Raw genomic sequence first — 25,687 nt, 5'->3', positions numbered from 1 at the left:
ACTTAAAAAAATGATTTCTCGGGGCACGTGGGTGGCTCAGTCGCTCTAGCGTCTGCCTTTGGCTCAGGTCATGATCCTGGAGTCTTGGGACTGAGCCCTGCATTGGTCTCTCTCTCTCTCTCTCTCTCTCTCTCTGCTACTCCCCTGCTTGTGTTCTCTCTTTTTCTGTGTCAAATAAATGAGTTAAATCGTTTAAAAAATGATTTCGGGGCAGCCTGGGTGGCTCAGCTGTTTAGCACCGACTTTAGCCCAGGGCGTGATCCTGGACACCCAGGATGAGTCCCACGTCAGGCTCCCTGCATGGAGCCTGCTTCTCCCTCTGCCTGTGTCTCTGCCTGTCTCTCTCTCTCTCTCTCTCTCTCTCTCTCATGATTAAATAAATAAAATCTTTTTTTTTTATTTATTTATGATAGTCACAGAGAGAGAGAGAGACACAGGCAGAGGGAGAAGCAGGCTCCATGCACCAAGAGCCCGATGTGGGACTCGATCCCGGGTCTCCAGGATCGCGCCCTGGGCCAAAGGCAGGCGCTAAAACCGCTGCGCCACCCAGGGATCCCATAAATAAAATCTTTAAAAAAATAAAAATAAAAAATGATTTCCCCTTCTAGTTCACACACCAGCTTCTCGTGTGTTTGGTTAATGTGGGTCTCCCTTAGCCGGCTCACATCAATGGGCACAGACCAAAGTGCCTGCAAAGTTAGAGCAACAACAAGTGTGAGGGTCAGGCCCTTTCCAAGTGTCCAACTTACTATCGCTTCAAGGGAGTCGGGAATGATAAGCCAGGGGCAGGGACTTGAAGAGGACAGCTAGCTTTCTCATCCAATGCGTGTTCCCCACGGCCTTGCCCAACCGTCTGGTTATCAAACTCTTGCATCGTATGCAGTGGTGTCTTCATAAGCCAGGTTGTTCATCTTTCCATGTGCTTCACATCCACTATTATTTGCTGTGAACTGAGTGTTCATATTCTCTGCTCACTGTCCTTAGAATTGTTGATTTTTTGCATTTCTATCTCTGGCGCACTTGGTATCTGTCCTAGTATATACGTTCCGGTATTAATCTGACCTTATTTTTTCTGGATGGCTACCCAGTGGTTCCTGCATCATATATGGAAGAGCCCATCTAATCATCATTTTCAGATGCCACCTTTATCATACCAAAAAGTCCTCATATATATTTAGATCTATTTCTGGATCTCCCTTTCTTTCCTATTTTTCTTTCGTTTATTTTATTTTTAAATTTTATTTACTTATTCATGACATGGGGGGAGAGAGAGAGAGAGAGAGAGAGAGAGAGAGAGAGAGAGAGAGAGAGAGGCAGGCTCCATGCAGGGAGCCGGATGTGGGACTCGATCCGATGATCCCGGGACTCCAGGATCAGGCCCTGGGCTGAAGGCGGCGCTAAACCGCTGAGCCACCGGGCTGCCCTGAAAACCTCTTTTTAAATTTGTTGATTCAGAGGCACCTCGGTGGCGCAGTCAGTTAAATATCTAGCTCTTGGTTTCGGCTTGGGTCCTGATCGATCTCAGGGCCCTGGGATCAAGCCCCACATCAGGCTCCGTGCTCAGCTTGGAGTCTGTTTGAGATTCTCTCTCCTCTCTCTGCCCCTCCTGCTCATGCTCTCTGTCCCTCTCTCCCTCTCTCAAATAAATAAATCGTTCAATAAAATAATAACATAAAATGAAATTTTTGACCCACCCAATTCTTCGGTGTAACACCTGCTCTGCACCTGTCACTGTGTGGGCCCGGGATCACAGAGGTGAACGTGACCTTGTCCTTGGTCACAAGGGGCATCTGCCACGCTCATGCTCTTCCATTCCTCTCTGCCGCCATTCAGCCCCATCCACTCCTCACGCAGCTGTTGGGGAAGCCTATGCACAACCAGAGAACATCTGTTGGTGCCACGGTTGCCGACTCCAGGGGCTCCTGTGCTCGGTCCTCGGGTCTGAGAGGGCATTGGGTCCCCACCAGCCGAGGAGGACAGCACCCTCAAGTCCAGGCCCCATTGCATATGTTTTGCCTGGTCCTGTGGCAGCCCTGCCTTCAAGCCAGTGTCTACACTGTCCCCTTGCACGGCTCCATCAGCTTCTTTCCATCACCCCGCCTTTCATAACTAGTGGAAGAGACCTGGCGGGAGAGACTAGTGAAAGATACCTTGTTTCAAAAGTGGCTTAAAAAAAAAAAAAAAGATTTTATTTGAGAGAGAGAAGAGAGAGAGAGAGAGAGAGCGCGAGAGAGAGCGCATGAATGGAGGGGGAGGGGCAGAGGGAGAAACACTCCCTGCTGAGTGGGAAGCTCAAACTCGGGGCTCATTGCCAGGATCCTGGGATCAGGACCTGAGCCAAAGGCAGACACCTAACCAGATGGGATCACCTAGGCATCCCTCACCTTGAGCCATTTTTGTTTGTTGTTTAAGATTTTATTTATTTATTTATTTATTTATTCATGAGAGACCCAGAGAGAGAGAGGCAGAGACATAGGCAGAGGGAGAAGCAGGCTTCATGCAGGGAGACCGATGCAGGACCCGATCCTGGGACCCCAGGATCCCGTCCTGGGCTGAAGGCAGACACTTAACTGCTGAGCCACCCAAGCGTCCCCCAAATAAAAATCTTAAAAAGAAATGGGGCGCCTGGGTGGCTCAGTGGTTGAAAGTCTGCCCTTGGATCAAGTTGTGATTCTGGGGTTCTGAGATCAAGTGCCACACATCAGGCTCCCCACAGGGAGTCTGCTCCTCCCTCTGCCTATGTCTCTGTGTCTTGCATGAAGAAATAAATAAAATCTTTAAACATTTTATTTTATTAAAATTGTATTTATTTATTCATGAGACACACTCACACAGAGAGGCAGAGACACAGGCAGAGGGAGAAGCAGGCTCCCTGCAAGGAGCCCAACGTGAGATTTGCTCCTGGATCCCAGCATCACGCCCTGAGCCGAAAAGGAGACACTCAGCCGCTGACGCCAATTATTCAGGCGTGCCACGAATAATTTTGAAAAAATGACTTGAGGTGGGACAGTTTGGCACCTTGCTGCTCAAAGTGTGGGCCCTACCCCAGCAGCACTGGGGTCCCATGAGCATGTTGGAAATGCAGAGCCACAGAGTATTTAACAAGACTCTCCTGGAACGCACGCGTACCTTACGGGTTGACGAGTGTTCTGCTACAGGACTTGATGACTGGGGGAGAGAGACGGGAGCAGCAGCAAACATAGTTTTCAGGATCTCAGCTCTCACTACCAACATACGCAACCCGCCCTTCTCTCACCTTTACCTTCTGAACCTCTGAGGAGAGTCTGCAAGGCAGTTTCCACAATCGTCTGGCGGTCAGACAGAGAAAAGGAGGGTGCCCAGAACACAGGAGGCAAGGTTTCGTTTTTTCTTTTTAAGTTGTTAGTGACTCAGAGCCTCCAAGAGCTGTGGCTGGGATAATAAAAAAGCTTTAATGCTCCTGGAGAGAGATGAACAAAGAAGTGTGGAGCTGTCGCACTGCGTCTCTTTGACACGTGTTGGTGTTGATCCAAGCCTGAAAGCCCAGGATGTTACGCGTGGTGGTCAAGACAATGCGTGGGCCCACAGAGCGCCTGCCCCCAGCCTCTCATCCCGAATGTATTCAGGATCCTGGGACTAAAATAGCAGGGCTTCTGTGCTGGAGAGCAAGTTCCATGTCCCGCTAGATTAGATCTGTAATACAAGTGAGACTCAGAACCCAGAACGGGGCTTCACAAGTTGCCTGCCATTGTTCAGAACCCACTGTGTGCCAGCTAATCCCTTCGTTTTCTCTTTTGGTCTTTCCACAATCCCAAAGGGAAAATGTTATCTATCATGTTTTTCACCTGAAGAAATCGAGGCTGCCAAGGACCACCGCCCAATATCTTCAGCTTTCTTCCTCTTCCTCCTCTCACAGAATTAAGGGGACCCTTACTCTTGGCTGGTTGTTTTACATCTTGGTTATGGGTGGATCCTTATTCCCATCTACCATGTGAGGACGTGGGTCAGGGTTTATGATCTCCACTTAACAGATGGGAAAACTGAGCTTCAGAAAGAGATTTGAGCTAACTAGACGCGGAAACAGACTCAGGTGCATGTGGCATGGCGGGGCAGGGGGCTGCGTTGGCACGCACTGATTTAAGAAGCTGGAAAACATGCTCCCAAGAGCAGAATGTTGGGAGTCTGGCCCATTGTTTAAGACACAAAGTGGGGGGCACCTGGATGGCACAGTCGGCTGCGTCCAACTGTTGGTTTCTGCTCAGGTCTTGACCTCAGGATCGTGAGATGTAGCCCCACAGCGGGGTGAGTCTTCAGCCAGGAGTCTGCTTAGATTTCTCTCGCCGTCTGCCCCTCCCCTCCCTTCCCTTCCCTTCCCTTCCCTTCCCTTCCCTTCCCTTCCCTTCCCTTCCCTTCCCTTCCCTTCCCTCGGTTAGGCATCTCCCTTCGTCTCAGGTCTTGATCCTAGGATCCTGGGATCGAATTCTGCATCGGGCTCCCTGCGAGGAGCCTGTTTCTCCCTCTGCCTATGTCTCTGCCTCTGTCTCTGTCTCTGCCTCTGTCTCTGTGTCTCTTGTGAATAAATAGATAAATAATATTTATTTATAGCACAAATCAATAAATAAATCTTCTTTAAAAATTTTTATTTATTTATGATAGTCACACACACACACACAGAGAGAGAGAGAGAGACAGACAGACAGACAGACATAGGCAGAGGGAGAGGGAGAAGCAGGCTCCATGCACCGGGAGCCCGACGTGGGATTCGAGCCCGGGTCTCCAGGGTCGCGCCCTGGGCCAAAGGCAGGCGCTAAACCGCTGCGCCACCCAGGGATCCCCTTTGTAAACAAACCTTTCATTTACTTAATTAAAGCCATTCCCATCTTAGTCCTGACCATACATAAAGTTCCTTTCCCTTATTATCTCTAGTAGCTTTACTTATATATATTAGGATGCTTAACTCTTAGAAATCTTTAATTTCCAGTGAAAACTAAGAAGCAAGCCACTGTGAACCATCTTAGCATTTTGTGGCTTGGCAGATTTATCCTTTTATAATTTCTAGAAACACATGCTTTCTCCTGTAAATTTCTTACTGTGGCACTAAACACGTTTATTAATAGATCCAAATATATTTAATTCCTCTATTTAAGAAAAAAAAGCAAAAAGTGGATAAGCCACTTTTTTTGTTCAGTAATCGATGTTTCAATGTTTCATTTATTATCTTACTTGGATGTGATCCGGCTATCTAACGAAAGTAACTCATCTCTTAGCTTAGCAAAACTTTAAGGTTTCAGGCTGAGTCAGTTAGGTTGAGCGTCCGCCTTCAGCTCAGGTCATTTTCCCAGGGTCCTGGGATCAAGGCCTGAGTCAGGCTCCCTGCCCAGCAGAGTCCGATTCTCCCTCTCCCTCCGCCCCCTGCTCATGCTCTCTCACACACACTCTATCTCAAATAAATAGAGTCGTAAATAAATAAATAAATAAATAAATAATAATAATAATAATTCACCTAGGAGTGCTTGGCTGGCTTAGTTGGTAGAGCATGCAAGTCTTGATCTCTGAGTCGCGGGTTCCAGCCCCACATTGGGTGTGGAGATTACTTAAATAAACAATAGAGCTGAAACATTCCATTGTATGTACACAAAAAACAGTTTCATCTAAAAACTTTTTATCCTATTCGTATGTATTTGATTTACTTGTTTCGTTAAATTATATTCAGACTACCCACAAAACTTCATGAGACAGGAGACAAAATCTGCCTCACGCTGAGGAGGTATTTTCCTTGCTGGCAAATTTTATAAGAGATTCTTCTTAAAAATATTTCATCGGGATCCCTGGGTGGCGCAGCGGTTTGGCGCCTGCCTTTGGCCCGGGGCGCGATCCTGGAGACCCGGGGTTGAATCCCGCGTCAGGCTCCCTGCATGGAAGCCTGCTTCTCCCTCTGCCTGTGTCTCTGCCTCTCTGTCTCTCTCTGTGTGACTATCATGAATAAATAAATAAAATCTTTAAAAAAATAAATAAAAATATTTTATTGATTTTAAATATTCTCTTTATTCATGAGAAACACGGAGAGAGGTAGAGACCTAAGCAGAGGAAGAAGAGGGAGAAGCAAGCTCCCTGCAGAGAGCCCTTTGCGGACCCGGACGTGATGCTGGGGATCCAAGATCCGGTCCCAAGTCAGGCTCCCTGCATGGAGCCTGCTTCCCCCGTGCCTGTGTGGGTCTGTGCCTCTCTCGGTCTCTCTCTCATTTTCATAAGTAGATGAAGCTTAAGAAAAAAAAAGATAAAAATAAAACTTAAAAACAGCTTTAGGGAAATGAACAACTTAAACCAGAAAGAGAAAAGCAGTAGTACAACTGTCAGTTGTTCTCGCCGTGAAACTGCGCCTGGGGTTAGCAGAATTGGAGAAAAAAAGAGCCAGAACGCAAGAAGTCAGCTCGGTTGAAGCATCGCTCTAAGTTCTCTTTGTTGTACTTCGCCCCAGTCCCGAGGCTCCGCGGGAACACCAAAGATCCTCCCTAAGCGCTGCTTCGGACAACTCACTATCTCTCTTTGTCACCGAAAGCCTCCCCCGAGGGGGTGCACCGTTCCCGGAGGTGCTGCAATACCAGGTCGATGCGCGGAGTGGACGGAGCAAGCTCCTATTCCATCTCCCTGCTCCAAAAATCCATTTAATATATTGTCCTCGGATAGAGGACGTATCAGATATTAAACTGATAAGAACAGATACTACACTTGATCTTAGCCAAAAGGCCGAGAAGCGATGCCGACGCGCACGCCCCCGCGCACGCCCTCCCGACGACCTCCACCTTACACTCACGGTGACTCGGCGCCCGCTCCGGCCACGTCTCGCTCCCCCCGCTTCTCCCACCGTGGCACGGGCGGCACTAGCCGCTAGGCTCTCGTGCGGCTTTGTAAAGTCTCTTCCTTTTGAAAGACAAACGACGCGTCCGTCGTCGCGTCGTCGCCGGCCCCGCAAGGCCCTTCCTAATTTGAATGGCCCGCCCCTCCGCGCGCGGAGCCCTAGAGGCGCGGCGGGCGGCGGAACCTGGCTGCAGGCCAGGCGCCCTCGGCTTCACGCTTTGGCCGGCCTGGGGGGCGTGGAACCGGGCGTGGGGCTGGCGCCGGGGGCTGGCGCTGAGTCGTCCCAGGGCCCAGGAGTCCCCTCACGTCGTCACTGCGGGACCCTACGGGCTGGCTGCGGCCAGGGCGTGGGGAGGAGCCCAGAAGCGCCTGGCTGGCTGGCGTCACCTGCCAAGGGCTCCAGACACCACTTGGGACCCGAGACCGGGCCCTGAACGGGTGGCCTCCCTACCCCATCAGGAGGGCTCCTTGGGCATCTACCTAAACCCCTCCCTCCTCCCCCCCCCCCCCGCCCCCGGGCCTCCGTTTCCCCAGGGCAGAAGTGGCCACCTTCCTACGTTCCTTCCTTAGTGGGATTGAGGGAAGGCCGAGGTAGCTCGAGCGTGACCTGACCTTGGGGTCTGAGTGGTCCAGGATGTGGGTCCTAGGTGCCACGAGGTACCGGTGGAGACGTCGTGCCTGTGACACCGAAACGAGTGAGCCGCGTGCGCTATACCGTAGCCAACGCTTCTCGTCTGGGCCAGACTTGCGCTCAGTGCTCTCTTGGCGTCCAACTTGCAGAGTTTACCTACGGAAGAAGCGGTGGAGGCAGAGAGGTTAGGCAACTGGCCCGAGACCACACAGCTTGGCGAGTGAGTGCGAGGGGCAGGCTAGGCCGAGGAAGCCGGGGGCGCCGGCAACCGAGGAATGCTTCTTCCCAGTCAGGCCCACGACGAGACTGAGCATTGCCGATGCTGACACACGGGTCCTCTGGGGTCCTCTTCCCGCTGCCTCCGCCGACGGGACGCGGGCGGGGGGCGGGGCGGGGGGGGGTGCCCCGGAGCGTGGAGCTGGCGAGCGTGGGCGCTAAGCCCTGCGGACCCGTGGGACCTAGCGAGTAACCTGGCCTCCTCCGTCAACCCTTCCATCTGAGATCTCTAAACCGGGAGATGATGAGATGACAAGTTATCAGACATGATTATTAGCAGTAACGAGACAGGCTTCTTTGTTTTTTTTAAGATTTCTTTCTTTCGTTCTTTCTTTCTTTCGTTCTTTCTTTCTTTCATTCATTCATTCATTCATTCATTCATGTATGTATGTATATATTTATTTATGAGAGACCGAGGGAGAGAGAGAGAGGCAGAGACATAGGCAGGGGGAGGAACGGGCTCCCTCCCGGGAGCCCCATGCACCACTCGATCCCAAGACCCGGGATCACCACCTGGGCCACAGACTGACTGACGCTCAACCGCTGAGCCACCCAGGTGGCCCACGTTCCCATGTTCCGTATACAGTGTATTGGTGAGAACCAGACACAAGGCCAAAACATGTCAGGCAGGTCCTTTCTCTGTACCCTCCTCGTCTGGAAAGGGAGACTATCAACAGCTGGCAGAGAGTCCTGTGCTTCATCTTCCGTCATCCGCCCAGGGCCCCTGCTTCTCCCTTACCTGGCTTTCCTGTATTCCACAGCACGGCGTCACTTGACATTTTATACATTTATTTATTGCCTTTTAGCCTCATAGCATGTAAGCTCTAGAACGGGGTCCTGTGTTCAAGTCCCACTCGCACGTGGAGCCTACTTAAAAATAAATAAATACAGGGGATCCCTGGGTGGCGCAGCGGTTTAGCGCTCGCCTTTGGCCCAGGGCGCGATCCTGGAGACCCGGGATCGAATCCCACGTCGGGCTCCCGGTGCATGGAGCCTGCCTCTCCCTCTGCCTGTGTCTCTGCCTCTCTCTCTCTCATTCTGTGTGACTATCATAAATAATAAAAAAAAAAACAAAAATAAAAAAATAAAAATAAATACAATACTTAAAAAAATGATTTCTCGGGGCACGTGGGTGGCTCAGTCGCTCTAGCGTCTGCCTTTGGCTCAGGTCATGATCCTGGAGTCTTGGGACTGAGCCCTGCATTGGTCTCTCTCTCTCTCTCTCTCTCTCTCTGCTACTCCCCCTGCTTGTGTTCTCTCTTTTTCTGTGTCAAATAAATGAGTTAAATCGTTTAAAAAATGATTTCGGGGCAGCCTGGGTGGCTCAGCTGTTTAGCACCGACTTTAGCCCAGGGCGTGATCCTGGACACCCAGGATGAGTCCCACGTCAGGCTCCCTGCATGGAGCCTGCTTCTCCCTCTGCCTGTGTCTCTGCCTGTCTCTCTCTCTCTCTCTCTCTCTCTCTCTCATGATTAAATAAATAAAATCTTTTTTTTTATTTATTTATGATAGTCACAGAGAGAGAGAGAGACACAGGCAGAGGGAGAAGCAGGCTCCATGCACCAAGAGCCCGATGTGGGACTCGATCCCGGGTCTCCAGGATCGCGCCCTGGGCCAAAGGCAGGCGCTAAACCGCTGCGCCACCCAGGGATCCCATAAATAAAATCTTTAAAAAAATAAAAATAAAAAATGATTTCCCCTTCTAGTTCACACACCAGCTTCTCGTGTGTTTGGTTAATGTGGGTCTCCCTTAGCCGGCTCACATCAATGGGCACAGACCAAAGTGCCTGCAAAGTTAGAGCAACAACAAGTGTGAGGGTCAGGCCCTTTCCAAGTGTCCAACTTACTATCGCTTCAAGGGAGTCGGGAATGATAAGCCAGGGGCAGGGACTTGAAGAGGACAGCTAGCTTTCTCATCCAATGCGTGTTCCCCACGGCCTTGCCCAACCGTCTGGTTATCAAACTCTTGCATCGTATGCAGTGGTGTCTTCATAAGCCAGGTTGTTCATCTTTCCATGTGCTTCACATCCACTATTATTTGCTGTGAACTGAGTGTTCATATTCTCTGCTCACTGTCCTTAGAATTGTTGATTTTTTGCATTTCTATCTCTGGCGCACTTGGTATCTGTCCTAGTATATACGTTCCGGTATTAATCTGACCTTATTTTTTCTGGATGGCTACCCAGTGGTTCCTGCATCATATATGGAAGAGCCCATCTAATCATCATTTTCAGATGCCACCTTTATCATACCAAAAAGTCCTCATATATATTTAGATCTATTTCTGGATCTCCCTTTCTTTCCTATTTTTCTTTCGTTTATTTTATTTTTAAATTTTATTTACTTATTCATGACATGGGGGGAGAGAGAGAGAGAGAGAGAGAGAGAGAGAGAGAGAGAGAGAGAGAGGCAGGCTCCATGCAGGGAGCCGGATGTGGGACTCGATCCGATGATCCCGGGACTCCAGGATCAGGCCCTGGGCTGAAGGCGGCGCTAAACCGCTGAGCCACCGGGCTGCCCTGAAAACCTCTTTTTAAATTTGTTGATTCAGAGGCACCTCGGTGGCGCAGTCAGTTAAATATCTAGCTCTTGGTTTCGGCTTGGGTCCTGATCGATCTCAGGGCCCTGGGATCAAGCCCCACATCAGGCTCCGTGCTCAGCTTGGAGTCTGTTTGAGATTCTCTCTCCTCTCTCTGCCCCTCCTGCTCATGCTCTCTGTCCCTCTCTCCCTCTCTCAAATAAATAAATCGTTCAATAAAATAATAACATAAAATGAAATTTTTGACCCACCCAATTCTTCGGTGTAACACCTGCTCTGCACCTGTCACTGTGTGGGCCCGGGATCACAGAGGTGAACGTGACCTTGTCCTTGGTCACAAGGGGCATCTGCCACGCTCATGCTCTTCCATTCCTCTCTGCCGCCATTCAGCCCCATCCACTCCTCACGCAGCTGTTGGGGAAGCCTATGCACAACCAGAGAACATCTGTTGGTGCCACGGTTGCCGACTCCAGGGGCTCCTGTGCTCGGTCCTCGGGTCTGAGAGGGCATTGGGTCCCCACCAGCCGAGGAGGACAGCACCCTCAAGTCCAGGCCCCATTGCATATGTTTTGCCTGGTCCTGTGGCAGCCCTGCCTTCAAGCCAGTGTCTACACTGTCCCCTTGCACGGCTCCATCAGCTTCTTTCCATCACCCCGCCTTTCATAACTAGTGGAAGAGACCTGGCGGGAGAGACTAGTGAAAGATACCTTGTTTCAAAAGTGGCTTAAAAAAAAAAAAAAGATTTTATTTGAGAGAGAGACAGAGAGAGAGAGAGAGAGAGCGCGAGAGAGAGCGCATGAATGGAGGGGGAGGGGCAGAGGGAGAAACACTCCCTGCTGAGTGGGAAGCTCAAACTCGGGGCTCATTGCCAGGATCCTGGGATCAGGACCTGAGCCAAAGGCAGACACCTAACCAGATGGGATCACCTAGGCATCCCTCACCTTGAGCCATTTTTGTTTGTTGTTTAAGATTTTATTTATTTATTTATTTATTCATGAGAGACCCAGAGAGAGAGAGGCAGAGACATAGGCAGAGGGAGAAGCAGGCTTCATGCAGGGAGACCGATGCAGGACCCGATCCTGGGACCCCAGGATCCCGTCCTGGGCTGAAGGCAGACACTTAACTGCTGAGCCACCCAAGCGTCCCCCAAATAAAAATCTTAAAAAGAAATGGGGCGCCTGGGTGGCTCAGTGGTTGAAAGTCTGCCCTTGGATCAAGTTGTGATTCTGGGGTTCTGAGATCAAGTGCCACACATCAGGCTCCCCACAGGGAGTCTGCTCCTCCCTCTGCCTATGTCTCTGTGTCTTGCATGAAGAAATAAATAAAATCTTTAAACATTTTATTTTATTAAAATTGTATTTATTTATTCATGAGACACACTCACACAGAGAGGCAGAGACACAGGCAGAGGGAGAAGCAGGCTCCCTGCAAGGAGCCCAACGTGAGATTTGCTCCTGGATCCCAGCATCACGCCCTGAGCCGAAAAGGAGACACTCAGCCGCTGACGCCAATTATTCAGGCGTGCCACGAATAATTTTGAAAAAATGACTTGAGGTGGGACAGTTTGGCACCTTGCTGCTCAAAGTGTGGGCCCTACCCCAGCAGCACTGGGGTCCCATGAGCATGTTGGAAATGCAGAGCCACAGAGTATTTAACAAGACTCTCCTGGAACGCACGCGTACCTTACGGGTTGACGAGTGTTCTGCTACAGGACTTGATGACTGGGGGAGAGAGACGGGAGCAGCAGCAAACATAGTTTTCAGGATCTCAGCTCTCACTACCAACATACGCAACCCGCCCTTCTCTCACCTTTACCTTCTGAACCTCTGAGGAGAGTCTGCAAGGCAGTTTCCACAATCGTCTGGCGGTCAGACAGAGAAAAGGAGGGTGCCCAGAACACAGGAGGCAAGGTTTCGTTTTTTCTTTTTAAGTTGTTAGTGACTCAGAGCCTCCAAGAGCTGTGGCTGGGATAATAAAAAAGCTTTAATGCTCCTGGAGAGAGATGAACAAAGAAGTGTGGAGCTGTCGCACTGCGTCTCTTTGACACGTGTTGGTGTTGATCCAAGCCTGAAAGCCCAGGATGTTACGCGTGGTGGTCAAGACAATGCGTGGGCCCACAGAGCGCCTGCCCCCAGCCTCTCATCCCGAATGTATTCAGGATCCTGGGACTAAAATAGCAGGGCTTCTGTGCTGGAGAGCAAGTTCCATGTCCCGCTAGATTAGATCTGTAATACAAGTGAGACTCAGAACCCAGAACGGGGCTTCACAAGTTGCCTGCCATTGTTCAGAACCCACTGTGTGCCAGCTAATCCCTTCGTTTTCTCTTTTGGTCTTTCCACAATCCCAAAGGGAAAATGTTATCTATCATGTTTTTCACCTGAAGAAATCGAGGCTGCCAAGGACCACCGCCCAATATCTTCAGCTTTCTTCCTCTTCCTCCTCTCACAGAATTAAGGGGACCCTTACTCTTGGCTGGTTGTTTTACATCTTGGTTATGGGTGGATCCTTATTCCCATCTACCATGTGAGGACGTGGGTCAGGGTTTATGATCTCCACTTAACAGATGGGAAAACTGAGCTTCAGAAAGAGATTTGAGCTAACTAGACGCGGAAACAGACTCAGGTGCATGTGGCATGGCGGGGCAGGGGGCTGCGTTGGCACGCACTGATTTAAGAAGCTGGAAAACATGCTCCCAAGAGCAGAATGTTGGGAGTCTGGCCCATTGTTTAAGACACAAAGTGGGGGGCACCTGGATGGCACAGTCGGCTGCGTCCAACTGTTGGTTTCTGCTCAGGTCTTGACCTCAGGATCGTGAGATGTAGCCCCACAGCGGGGTGAGTCTTCAGCCAGGAGTCTGCTTAGATTTCTCTCGCCGTCTGCCCCTCCCCTCCCTTCCCTTCCCTTCCCTTCCCTTCCCTTCCCTTCCCTTCCCTTCCCTTCCCTTCCCTTCCCTTCCCTTCCCTCGGTTAGGCATCTCCCTTCGTCTCAGGTCTTGATCCTAGGATCCTGGGATCGAATTCTGCATCGGGCTCCCTGCGAGGAGCCTGTTTCTCCCTCTGCCTATGTCTCTGCCTCTGTCTCTGTCTCTGCCTCTGTCTCTGTGTCTCTTGTGAATAAATAGATAAATAATATTTATTTATAGCACAAATCAATAAATAAATCTTCTTTAAAAATTTTTATTTATTTATGATAGTCACACACACACACACAGAGAGAGAGAGAGAGACAGACAGACAGACAGACATAGGCAGAGGGAGAGGGAGAAGCAGGCTCCATGCACCGGGAGCCCGACGTGGGATTCGAGCCCGGGTCTCCAGGGTCGCGCCCTGGGCCAAAGGCAGGCGCTAAACCGCTGCGCCACCCAGGGATCCCCTTTGTAAACAAACCTTTCATTTACTTAATTAAAGCCATTCCCATCTTAGTCCTGACCATACATAAAGTTCCTTTCCCTTATTATCTCTAGTAGCTTTACTTATATATATTAGGATGCTTAACTCTTAGAAATCTTTAATTTCCAGTGAAAACTAAGAAGCAAGCCACTGTGAACCATCTTAGCATTTTGTGGCTTGGCAGATTTATCCTTTTATAATTTCTAGAAACACATGCTTTCTCCTGTAAATTTCTTACTGTGGCACTAAACACGTTTATTAATAGATCCAAATATATTTAATTCCTCTATTTAAGAAAAAAAAGCAAAAAGTGGATAAGCCACTTTTTTTGTTCAGTAATCGATGTTTCAATGTTTCATTTATTATCTTACTTGGATGTGATCCGGCTATCTAACGAAAGTAACTCATCTCTTAGCTTAGCAAAACTTTAAGGTTTCAGGCTGAGTCAGTTAGGTTGAGCGTCCGCCTTCAGCTCAGGTCATTTTCCCAGGGTCCTGGGATCAAGGCCTGAGTCAGGCTCCCTGCCCAGCAGAGTCCGATTCTCCCTCTCCCTCCGCCCCCTGCTCATGCTCTCTCACACACACTCTATCTCAAATAAATAGAGTCGTAAATAAATAAATAAATAAATAAATAATAATAATAATAATTCACCTAGGAGTGCTTGGCTGGCTTAGTTGGTAGAGCATGCAAGTCTTGATCTCTGAGTCGCGGGTTCCAGCCCCACATTGGGTGTGGAGATTACTTAAATAAACAATAGAGCTGAAACATTCCATTGTATGTACACAAAAAACAGTTTCATCTAAAAACTTTTTATCCTATTCGTATGTATTTGATTTACTTGTTTCGTTAAATTATATTCAGACTACCCACAAAACTTCATGAGACAGGAGACAAAATCTGCCTCACGCTGAGGAGGTATTTTCCTTGCTGGCAAATTTTATAAGAGATTCTTCTTAAAAATATTTCATCGGGATCCCTGGGTGGCGCAGCGGTTTGGCGCCTGCCTTTGGCCCGGGGCGCGATCCTGGAGACCCGGGGTTGAATCCCGCGTCAGGCTCCCTGCATGGAAGCCTGCTTCTCCCTCTGCCTGTGTCTCTGCCTCTCTGTCTCTCTCTGTGTGACTATCATGAATAAATAAATAAAATCTTTAAAAAAATAAATAAAAATATTTTATTGATTTTAAATATTCTCTTTATTCATGAGAAACACGGAGAGAGGTAGAGACCTAAGCAGAGGAAGAAGAGGGAGAAGCAAGCTCCCTGCAGAGAGCCCTTTGCGGACCCGGACGTGATGCTGGGGATCCAAGATCCGGTCCCAAGTCAGGCTCCCTGCATGGAGCCTGCTTCCCCCGTGCCTGTGTGGGTCTGTGCCTCTCTCGGTCTCTCTCTCATTTTCATAAGTAGATGAAGCTTAAGAAAAAAAAAGATAAAAATAAAACTTAAAAACAGCTTTAGGGAAATGAACAACTTAAACCAGAAAGAGAAAAGCAGTAGTACAACTGTCAGTTGTTCTCGCCGTGAAACTGCGCCTGGGGTTAGCAGAATTGGAGAAAAAAAGAGCCAGAACGCAAGAAGTCAGCTCGGTTGAAGCATCGCTCTAAGTTCTCTTTGTTGTACTTCGCCCCAGTCCCGAGGCTCCGCGGGAACACCAAAGATCCTCCCTAAGCGCTGCTTCGGACAACTCACTATCTCTCTTTGTCACCGAAAGCCTCCCCCGAGGGGGTGCACCGTTCCCGGAGGTGCTGCAATACCAGGTCGATGCGCGGAGTGGACGGAGCAAGCTCCTATTCCATCTCCCTGCTCCAAAAATCCATTTAATATATTGTCCTCGGATAGAGGACGTATCAGATATTAAACTGATAAGAACAGATACTACACTTGATCTTAGCCAAAAGGCCGAGAAGCGATGCCGACGCGCACGCCCCCGCGCACGCCCTCCCGACGACCTCCACCTTACACTCACGGTGACTCGGCGCCCGCTCCGGCCACGTCTCGCTCCCCCCGCTTCTCCCACCGTGGCACGGGCGGCACTAGCCGCTAGGCTCTCGTGCGGCTTTGTAAAGTCTCTTCCTTTTGAAAGACAAACGACGCGTCCGTCGTCGCGTCGTCGCCGGCCCCGCAAGGCCCTTCCTAATTTGAATGGCCCGCCCCTCCGCGCGCGGAGCCCTAGAGGCGCGGCGGGCGGCGGAACCTGGCTGCAGGCCAGGCGCCCTCGGCTTCACGCTTTGGCCGGCCTGGGGGGCGTGGAACCGGGCGTGGGGCTGGCGCCGGGGGCTGGCGCTGAGTCGTCCCAGGGCCCAGGAGTCCCCTCACGTCGTCACTGCGGGACCCTACGGGCTGGCTGCGGCCAGGGCGTGGGGAGGAGCCCAGAAGCGCCTGGCTGGCTGGCGTCACCTGCCAAGGGCTCCAGACACCACTTGGGACCCGAGACCGGGCCCTGAACGGGTGGCCTCCCTACCCCATCAGGAGGGCTCCTTGGGCATCTACCTAAACCCCTCCCTCCTCCCCCCCCCCCCCCGCCCCCGGGCCTCCGTTTCCCCAGGGCAGAAGTGGCCACCTTCCTACGTTCCTTCCTTAGTGGGATTGAGGGAAGGCCGAGGTAGCTCGAGCGTGACCTGACCTTGGGGTCTGAGTGGTCCAGGATGTGGGTCCTAGGTGCCACGAGGTACCGGTGGAGACGTCGTGCCTGTGACACCGAAACGAGTGAGCCGCGTGCGCTATACCGTAGCCAACGCTTCTCGTCTGGGCCAGACTTGCGCTCAGTGCTCTCTTGGCGTCCAACTTGCAGAGTTTACCTACGGAAGAAGCGGTGGAGGCAGAGAGGTTAGGCAACTGGCCCGAGACCACACAGCTTGGCGAGTGAGTGCGAGGGGCAGGCTAGGCCGAGGAAGCCGGGGGCGCCGGCAACCGAGGAATGCTTCTTCCCAGTCAGGCCCACGACGAGACTGAGCATTGCCGATGCTGACACACGGGTCCTCTGGGGTCCTCTTCCCGCTGCCTCCGCCGACGGGACGCGGGCGGGGGGCGGGGCGGGGGGGGGTGCCCCGGAGCGTGGAGCTGGCGAGCGTGGGCGCTAAGCCCTGCGGACCCGTGGGACCTAGCGAGTAACCTGGCCTCCTCCGTCAACCCTTCCATCTGAGATCTCTAAACCGGGAGATGATGAGATGACAAGTTATCAGACATGATTATTAGCAGTAACGAGACAGGCTTCTTTGTTTTTTTTAAGATTTCTTTCTTTCGTTCTTTCTTTCTTTCTTTCTTTCTTTCATTCATTCATTCATTCATTCATTCATGTATGTATGTATATATTTATTTATGAGAGACCGAGGGAGAGAGAGAGAGGCAGAGACATAGGCAGGGGGAGGAACGGGCTCCCTCCCGGGAGCCCCATGCACCACTCGATCCCAAGACCCGGGATCACCACCTGGGCCACAGACTGACTGACGCTCAACCGCTGAGCCACCCAGGTGGCCCACGTTCCCATGTTCCGTATACAGTGTATTGGTGAGAACCAGACACAAGGCCAAAACATGTCAGGCAGGTCCTTTCTCTGTACCCTCCTCGTCTGGAAAGGGAGACTATCAACAGCTGGCAGAGAGTCCTGTGCTTCATCTTCCGTCATCCGCCCAGGGCCCCTGCTTCTCCCTTACCTGGCTTTCCTGTATTCCACAGCACGGCGTCACTTGACATTTTATACATTTATTTATTGCCTTTTAGCCTCATAGCATGTAAGCTCTAGAACGGGGTCCTGTGTTCAAGTCCCACTCGCACGTGGAGCCTACTTAAAAATAAATAAATACAGGGGATCCCTGGGTGGCGCAGCGGTTTAGCGCTCGCCTTTGGCCCAGGGCGCGATCCTGGAGACCCGGGATCGAATCCCACGTCGGGCTCCCGGTGCATGGAGCCTGCCTCTCCCTCTGCCTGTGTCTCTGCCTCTCTCTCTCTCATTCTGTGTGACTATCATAAATAATAAAAAAAAAAACAAAAATAAAAAAATAAAAATAAATACAATACTTAAAAAAATGATTTCTCGGGGCACGTGGGTGGCTCAGTCGCTCTAGCGTCTGCCTTTGGCTCAGGTCATGATCCTGGAGTCTTGGGACTGAGCCCTGCATTGGTCTCTCTCTCTCTCTCTCTCTCTCTCTCTCTGCTACTCCCCCTGCTTGTGTTCTCTCTTTTTCTGTGTCAAATAAATGAGTTAAATCGTTTAAAAAATGATTTCGGGGCAGCCTGGGTGGCTCAGCTGTTTAGCACCGACTTTAGCCCAGGGCGTGATCCTGGACACCCAGGATGAGTCCCACGTCAGGCTCCCTGCATGGAGCCTGCTTCTCCCTCTGCCTGTGTCTCTGCCTGTCTCTCTCTCTCTCTCTCTCTCTCTCTCTCTCATGATTAAATAAATAAAATCTTTTTTTTTTATTTATTTATGATAGTCACAGAGAGAGAGAGAGACACAGGCAGAGGGAGAAGCAGGCTCCATGCACCAAGAGCCCGATGTGGGACTCGATCCCGGGTCTCCAGGATCGCGCCCTGGGCCAAAGGCAGGCGCTAAACCGCTGCGCCACCCAGGGATCCCATAAATAAAATCTTTAAAAAAATAAAAATAAAAAATGATTTCCCCTTCTAGTTCACACACCAGCTTCTCGTGTGTTTGGTTAATGTGGGTCTCCCTTAGCCGGCTCACATCAATGGGCACAGACCAAAGTGCCTGCAAAGTTAGAGCAACAACAAGTGTGAGGGTCAGGCCCTTTCCAAGTGTCCAACTTACTATCGCTTCAAGGGAGTCGGGAATGATAAGCCAGGGGCAGGGACTTGAAGAGGACAGCTAGCTTTCTCATCCAATGCGTGTTCCCCACGGCCTTGCCCAACCGTCTGGTTATCAAACTCTTGCATCGTATGCAGTGGTGTCTTCATAAGCCAGGTTGTTCATCTTTCCATGTGCTTCACATCCACTATTATTTGCTGTGAACTGAGTGTTCATATTCTCTGCTCACTGTCCTTAGAATTGTTGATTTTTTGCATTTCTATCTCTGGCGCACTTGGTATCTGTCCTAGTATATACGTTCCGGTATTAATCTGACCTTATTTTTTCTGGATGGCTACCCAGTGGTTCCTGCATCATATATGGAAGAGCCCATCTAATCATCATTTTCAGATGCCACCTTTATCATACCAAAAAGTCCTCATATATATTTAGATCTATTTCTGGATCTCCCTTTCTTTCCTATTTTTCTTTCGTTTATTTTATTTTTAAATTTTATTTACTTATTCATGACATGGGGGGAGAGAGAGAGAGAGAGAGAGAGAGAGAGAGAGAGAGAGAGAGAGGCAGGCTCCATGCAGGGAGCCGGATGTGGGACTCGATCCGATGATCCCGGGACTCCAGGATCAGGCCCTGGGCTGAAGGCGGCGCTAAACCGCTGAGCCACCGGGCTGCCCTGAAAACCTCTTTTTAAATTTGTTGATTCAGAGGCACCTCGGTGGCGCAGTCAGTTAAATATCTAGCTCTTGGTTTCGGCTTGGGTCCTGATCGATCTCAGGGCCCTGGGATCAAGCCCCACATCAGGCTCCGTGCTCAGCTTGGAGTCTGTTTGAGATTCTCTCTCCTCTCTCTGCCCCTCCTGCTCATGCTCTCTGTCCCTCTCTCCCTCTCTCAAATAAATAAATCGTTCAATAAAATAATAACATAAAATGAAATTTTTGACCCACCCAATTCTTCGGTGTAACACCTGCTCTGCACCTGTCACTGTGTGGGCCCGGGATCACAGAGGTGAACGTGACCTTGTCCTTGGTCACAAGGGGCATCTGCCACGCTCATGCTCTTCCATTCCTCTCTGCCGCCATTCAGCCCCATCCACTCCTCACGCAGCTGTTGGGGAAGCCTATGCACAACCAGAGAACATCTGTTGGTGCCACGGTTGCCGACTCCAGGGGCTCCTGTGCTCGGTCCTCGGGTCTGAGAGGGCATTGGGTCCCCACCAGCCGAGGAGGACAGCACCCTCAAGTCCAGGCCCCATTGCATATGTTTTGCCTGGTCCTGTGGCAGCCCTGCCTTCAAGCCAGTGTCTACACTGTCCCCTTGCACGGCTCCATCAGCTTCTTTCCATCACCCCGCCTTTCATAACTAGTGGAAGAGACCTGGCGGGAGAGACTAGTGAAAGATACCTTGTTTCAAAAGTGGCTTAAAAAAAAAAAAAAGATTTTATTTGAGAGAGAGACAGAGAGAGAGAGAGAGAGAGAGCGCGAGAGAGAGCGCATGAATGGAGGGGGAGGGGCAGAGGGAGAAACACTCCCTGCTGAGTGGGAAGCTCAAACTCGGGGCTCATTGCCAGGATCCTGGGATCAGGACCTGAGCCAAAGGCAGACACCTAACCAGATGGGATCACCTAGGCATCCCTCACCTTGAGCCATTTTTGTTTGTTGTTTAAGATTTTATTTATTTATTTATTTATTTATTCATGAGAGACCCAGAGAGAGAGAGGCAGAGACATAGGCAGAGGGAGAAGCAGGCTTCATGCAGGGAGACCGATGCAGGACCCGATCCTGGGACCCCAGGATCCCGTCCTGGGCTGAAGGCAGACACTTAACTGCTGAGCCACCCAAGCGTCCCCCAAATAAAAATCTTAAAAAGAAATGGGGCGCCTGGGTGGCTCAGTGGTTGAAAGTCTGCCCTTGGATCAAGTTGTGATTCTGGGGTTCTGAGATCAAGTGCCACACATCAGGCTCCCCACAGGGAGTCTGCTCCTCCCTCTGCCTATGTCTCTGTGTCTTGCATGAAGAAATAAATAAAATCTTTAAACATTTTATTTTATTAAAATTGTATTTATTTATTCATGAGACACACTCACACAGAGAGGCAGAGACACAGGCAGAGGGAGAAGCAGGCTCCCTGCAAGGAGCCCAACGTGAGATTTGCTCCTGGATCCCAGCATCACGCCCTGAGCCGAAAAGGAGACACTCAGCCGCTGACGCCAATTATTCAGGCGTGCCACGAATAATTTTGAAAAAATGACTTGAGGTGGGACAGTTTGGCACCTTGCTGCTCAAAGTGTGGGCCCTACCCCAGCAGCACTGGGGTCCCATGAGCATGTTGGAAATGCAGAGCCACAGAGTATTTAACAAGACTCTCCTGGAACGCACGCGTACCTTACGGGTTGACGAGTGTTCTGCTACAGGACTTGATGACTGGGGGAGAGAGACGGGAGCAGCAGCAAACATAGTTTTCAGGATCTCAGCTCTCACTACCAACATACGCAACCCGCCCTTCTCTCACCTTTACCTTCTGAACCTCTGAGGAGAGTCTGCAAGGCAGTTTCCACAATCGTCTGGCGGTCAGACAGAGAAAAGGAGGGTGCCCAGAACACAGGAGGCAAGGTTTCGTTTTTTCTTTTTAAGTTGTTAGTGACTCAGAGCCTCCAAGAGCTGTGGCTGGGATAATAAAAAAGCTTTAATGCTCCTGGAGAGAGATGAACAAAGAAGTGTGGAGCTGTCGCACTGCGTCTCTTTGACACGTGTTGGTGTTGATCCAAGCCTGAAAGCCCAGGATGTTACGCGTGGTGGTCAAGACAATGCGTGGGCCCACAGAGCGCCTGCCCCCAGCCTCTCATCCCGAATGTATTCAGGATCCTGGGACTAAAATAGCAGGGCTTCTGTGCTGGAGAGCAAGTTCCATGTCCCGCTAGATTAGATCTGTAATACAAGTGAGACTCAGAACCCAGAACGGGGCTTCACAAGTTGCCTGCCATTGTTCAGAACCCACTGTGTGCCAGCTAATCCCTTCGTTTTCTCTTTTGGTCTTTCCACAATCCCAAAGGGAAAATGTTATCTATCATGTTTTTCACCTGAAGAAATCGAGGCTGCCAAGGACCACCGCCCAATATCTTCAGCTTTCTTCCTCTTCCTCCTCTCACAGAATTAAGGGGACCCTTACTCTTGGCTGGTTGTTTTACATCTTGGTTATGGGTGGATCCTTATTCCCATCTACCATGTGAGGACGTGGGTCAGGGTTTATGATCTCCACTTAACAGATGGGAAAACTGAGCTTCAGAAAGAGATTTGAGCTAACTAGACGCGGAAACAGACTCAGGTGCATGTGGCATGGCGGGGCAGGGGGCTGCGTTGGCACGCACTGATTTAAGAAGCTGGAAAACATGCTCCCAAGAGCAGAATGTTGGGAGTCTGGCCCATTGTTTAAGACACAAAGTGGGGGGCACCTGGATGGCACAGTCGGCTGCGTCCAACTGTTGGTTTCTGCTCAGGTCTTGACCTCAGGATCGTGAGATGTAGCCCCACAGCGGGGTGAGTCTTCAGCCAGGAGTCTGCTTAGATTTCTCTCGCCGTCTGCCCCTCCCCTCCCTTCCCTTCCCTTCCCTTCCCTTCCCTTCCCTTCCCTTCCCTTCCCTTCCCTTCCCTTCCCTTCCCTCGGTTAGGCATCTCCCTTCGTCTCAGGTCTTGATCCTAGGATCCTGGGATCGAATTCTGCATCGGGCTCCCTGCGAGGAGCCTGTTTCTCCCTCTGCCTATGTCTCTGCCTCTGTCTCTGTCTCTGCCTCTGTCTCTGTGTCTCTTGTGAATAAATAGATAAATAATATTTATTTATAGCACAAATCAATAAATAAATCTTCTTTAAAAATTTTTATTTATTTATGATAGTCACACACACACACACAGAGAGAGAGAGAGAGACAGACAGACAGACAGACATAGGCAGAGGGAGAGGGAGAAGCAGGCTCCATGCACCGGGAGCCCGACGTGGGATTCGAGCCCGGGTCTCCAGGATCGCGCCCTGGGCCAAAGGCAGGCGCTAAACCGCTGCGCCACCCAGGGATCCCCTTTGTAAACAAACCTTTCATTTACTTAATTAAAGCCATTCCCATCTTAGTCCTGACCATACATAAAGTTCCTTTCCCTTATTATCTCTAGTAGCTTTACTTATATATATTAGGATGCTTAACTCTTAGAAATCTTTAATTTCCAGTGAAAACTAAGAAGCAAGCCACTGTGAACCATCTTAGCATTTTGTGGCTTGGCAGATTTATCCTTTTATAATTTCTAGAAACACATGCTTTCTCCTGTAAATTTCTTACTGTGGCACTAAACACGTTTATTAATAGATCCAAATATATTTAATTCCTCTATTTAAGAAAAAAAAGCAAAAAGTGGATAAGCCACTTTTTTTGTTCAGTAATCGATGTTTCAATGTTTCATTTATTATCTTACTTGGATGTGATCCGGCTATCTAACGAAAGTAACTCATCTCTTAGCTTAGCAAAACTTTAAGGTTTCAGGCTGAGTCAGTTAGGTTGAGCGTCCGCCTTCAGCTCAGGTCATTTTCCCAGGGTCCTGGGATCAAGGCCTGAGTCAGGCTCCCTGCCCAGCAGAGTCCGATTCTCCCTCTCCCTCCGCCCCCTGCTCATGCTCTCTCACACACACTCTATCTCAAATAAATAGAGTCGTAAATAAATAAATAAATAAATAAATAATAATAATAATAATTCACCTAGGAGTGCTTGGCTGGCTTAGTTGGTAGAGCATGCAAGTCTTGATCTCTGAGTCGCGGGTTCCAGCCCCACATTGGGTGTGGAGATTACTTAAATAAACAATAGAGCTGAAACATTCCATTGTATGTACACAAAAAACAGTTTCATCTAAAAACTTTTTATCCTATTCGTATGTATTTGATTTACTTGTTTCGTTAAATTATATTCAGACTACCCACAAAACTTCATGAGACAGGAGACAAAATCTGCCTCACGCTGAGGAGGTATTTTCCTTGCTGGCAAATTTTATAAGAGATTCTTCTTAAAAATATTTCATCGGGATCCCTGGGTGGCGCAGCGGTTTGGCGCCTGCCTTTGGCCCGGGGCGCGATCCTGGAGACCCGGGGTTGAATCCCGCGTCAGGCTCCCTGCATGGAAGCCTGCTTCTCCCTCTGCCTGTGTCTCTGCCTCTCTGTCTCTCTCTGTGTGACTATCATGAATAAATAAATAAAATCTTTAAAAAAATAAATAAAAATATTTTATTGATTTTAAATATTCTCTTTATTCATGAGAAACACGGAGAGAGGTAGAGACCTAAGCAGAGGAAGAAGAGGGAGAAGCAAGCTCCCTGCAGAGAGCCCTTTGCGGACCCGGACGTGATGCTGGGGATCCAAGATCCGGTCCCAAGTCAGGCTCCCTGCATGGAGCCTGCTTCCCCCGTGCCTGTGTGGGTCTGTGCCTCTCTCGGTCTCTCTCTCATTTTCATAAGTAGATGAAGCTTAAGAAAAAAAAAGATAAAAATAAAACTTAAAAACAGCTTTAGGGAAATGAACAACTTAAACCAGAAAGAGAAAAGCAGTAGTACAACTGTCAGTTGTTCTCGCCGTGAAACTGCGCCTGGGGTTAGCAGAATTGGAGAAAAAAAGAGCCAGAACGCAAGAAGTCAGCTCGGTTGAAGCATCGCTCTAAGTTCTCTTTGTTGTACTTCGCCCCAGTCCCGAGGCTCCGCGGGAACACCAAAGATCCTCCCTAAGCGCTGCTTCGGACAACTCACTATCTCTCTTTGTCACCGAAAGCCTCCCCCGAGGGGGTGCACCGTTCCCGGAGGTACTGCAATACCAGGTCGATGCGCGGAGTGGACGGAGCAAGCTCCTATTCCATCTCCCTGCTCCAAAAATCCATTTAATATATTGTCCTCGGATAGAGGACGTATCAGATATTAAACTGATAAGAACAGATACTACACTTGATCTTAGCCAAAAGGCCGAGAAGCGATGCCGACGCGCACGCCCCCGCGCACGCCCTCCCGACGACCTCCACCTTACACTCACGGTGACTCGGCGCCCGCTCCGGCCACGTCTCGCTCCCCCCGCTTCTCCCACCGTGGCACGGGCGGCACTAGCCGCTAGGCTCTCGTGCGGCTTTGTAAAGTCTCTTCCTTTTGAAAGACAAGTGATGAGTTTGTCGTTGCTTGCGACTGCATCGGTCTGTAACGTCTCTTGTAATTTGAATGCTCCACCCTTTAGCGCGCCGGGTGGCGTGCTCACACCCCGCAGTCCGTTTCCGGGAATTGCTCGGTGCGGGGAGAATGGAATCCCGGATGGGAGGGAAGGGGGGTCGGCCCTCAGTTTTGTGCAGACGTAGAGAAAAGCCAGGACCAAAGAGGGTTGAGGGTGACGGCAATAGGGTTTGTGGAAGGGCGCTGTTGGCGGAGTCTTCCTGAAGACAAAGTTGGAAGATATACCCATTAGAAGCGCTTAGAGCGTATCGTATTAAGTTGGCTCTACGTCGGCGGAAAGACGAGCTTCGTATCTGCCAGTTGAGGGTCTCATTCTGAGCCAGGGGAGGGAAAGGCCTGGAGGAAGGGCTTCCCTGAGCAGAGAGGGTCGCTCCCCGGAGCGGGGAGGGTCGCCTCCCTGCTAGAGGGAAGGCGGACCACAGAAAGTGAGGTGGAGGCGGGTCCGTTGATTGGGAGGCCAGGATGCCCCGCTGCTGGGATTTTCTCCGACTCCAGTACCTGGTCTATCCTCGCTTCTGAGAATGAATTCTATCTTGGGCTTTGTACGTAAAGCTCCCTGCTCCGGGGACATCGTTTTCCTTCGCGTCTTACGCAGATAGATACTCTGGATTCTGCTTGTGTGTCACCTCCTCCTGGAAACCTTTTCTTTTCTTTTCTTTTCTTTTCTTTTCTTTTCTTTTCTTTTCTTTTCTTTTCTTTTCTTTTCTTTCTTTTTTTTTTGGAAGCCTTCCTTAAAGATTAACCCTTTTACACCCTGCCTCCAGTCTGATTAGCGGCCCTCATATGCATTTCATCCCACCTGAGAATTCATTTCAGGTACACCACTCACCACCTTTTTGGGCAATCTTTGATGGCTCCCACTTGAAATCTGAGATCATTGAGGATGGTGACCTCATCAGTATCTCTGTATCCCATCACTAGCTCAGTGCTTGGCATATAGTAGGTGGTGTAAACGTTGGTTGAGTGAAGAAGCTATTCCCAGATCAGACAATCAGAGAAACAATTAGGAGGCTACTGGTCA

General features: G+C 50.1%; 1 long non-coding RNA gene and 3 other non-coding genes across 39 annotated transcripts in view; all 4 read right to left on the bottom strand.

Moving 5' to 3' along the window:
• LOC129506406 (uncharacterized) overlaps positions 1 to 24,744 on the bottom strand; it is a 52,788-nt gene extending 28,044 nt beyond the window's left edge. For 12 of the 36 annotated variants that reach the window (XR_008663804.1, XR_008663780.1, XR_008663793.1 and 9 more), the window contains exons 1-8: positions 20,942 to 22,038; positions 16,292 to 19,550; positions 14,324 to 15,081; positions 12,093 to 13,389; positions 7,450 to 10,707; positions 5,483 to 6,240; positions 3,257 to 4,548; positions 1,695 to 1,867 (exon numbers count right to left, since the gene is read on the bottom strand). This is a non-coding gene — a long non-coding RNA (uncharacterized LOC129506406). The other 24 variants (XR_008663808.1, XR_008663792.1, XR_008663777.1 and 21 more) reach the window with 23 other exon arrangements.
• Positions 6,548 to 6,738, bottom strand: LOC129518462 (U2 spliceosomal RNA). The gene has a single exon (XR_008666202.1). It is a non-coding gene; the product is annotated as a U2 spliceosomal RNA (small nuclear RNA).
• Positions 15,389 to 15,579, bottom strand: LOC129518459 (U2 spliceosomal RNA). The gene has a single exon (XR_008666201.1). It is a non-coding gene; the product is annotated as a U2 spliceosomal RNA (small nuclear RNA).
• Positions 24,233 to 24,423, bottom strand: LOC129518452 (U2 spliceosomal RNA). Its single transcript, XR_008666200.1, has one exon. It is a non-coding gene; the product is annotated as a U2 spliceosomal RNA (small nuclear RNA).
• Positions 24,745 to 25,687: the final 943 nt, after the last annotated feature.

This window comes from Nyctereutes procyonoides, unplaced genomic scaffold (genome assembly GCF_905146905.1).
Source record: "Nyctereutes procyonoides isolate TBG_1078 unplaced genomic scaffold, NYPRO_anot_genome, whole genome shotgun sequence".
Taxonomy (NCBI): domain Eukaryota; kingdom Metazoa; phylum Chordata; class Mammalia; order Carnivora; family Canidae; genus Nyctereutes; species Nyctereutes procyonoides.
This window is presented reverse-complemented; position numbering and strand designations above follow the sequence as displayed.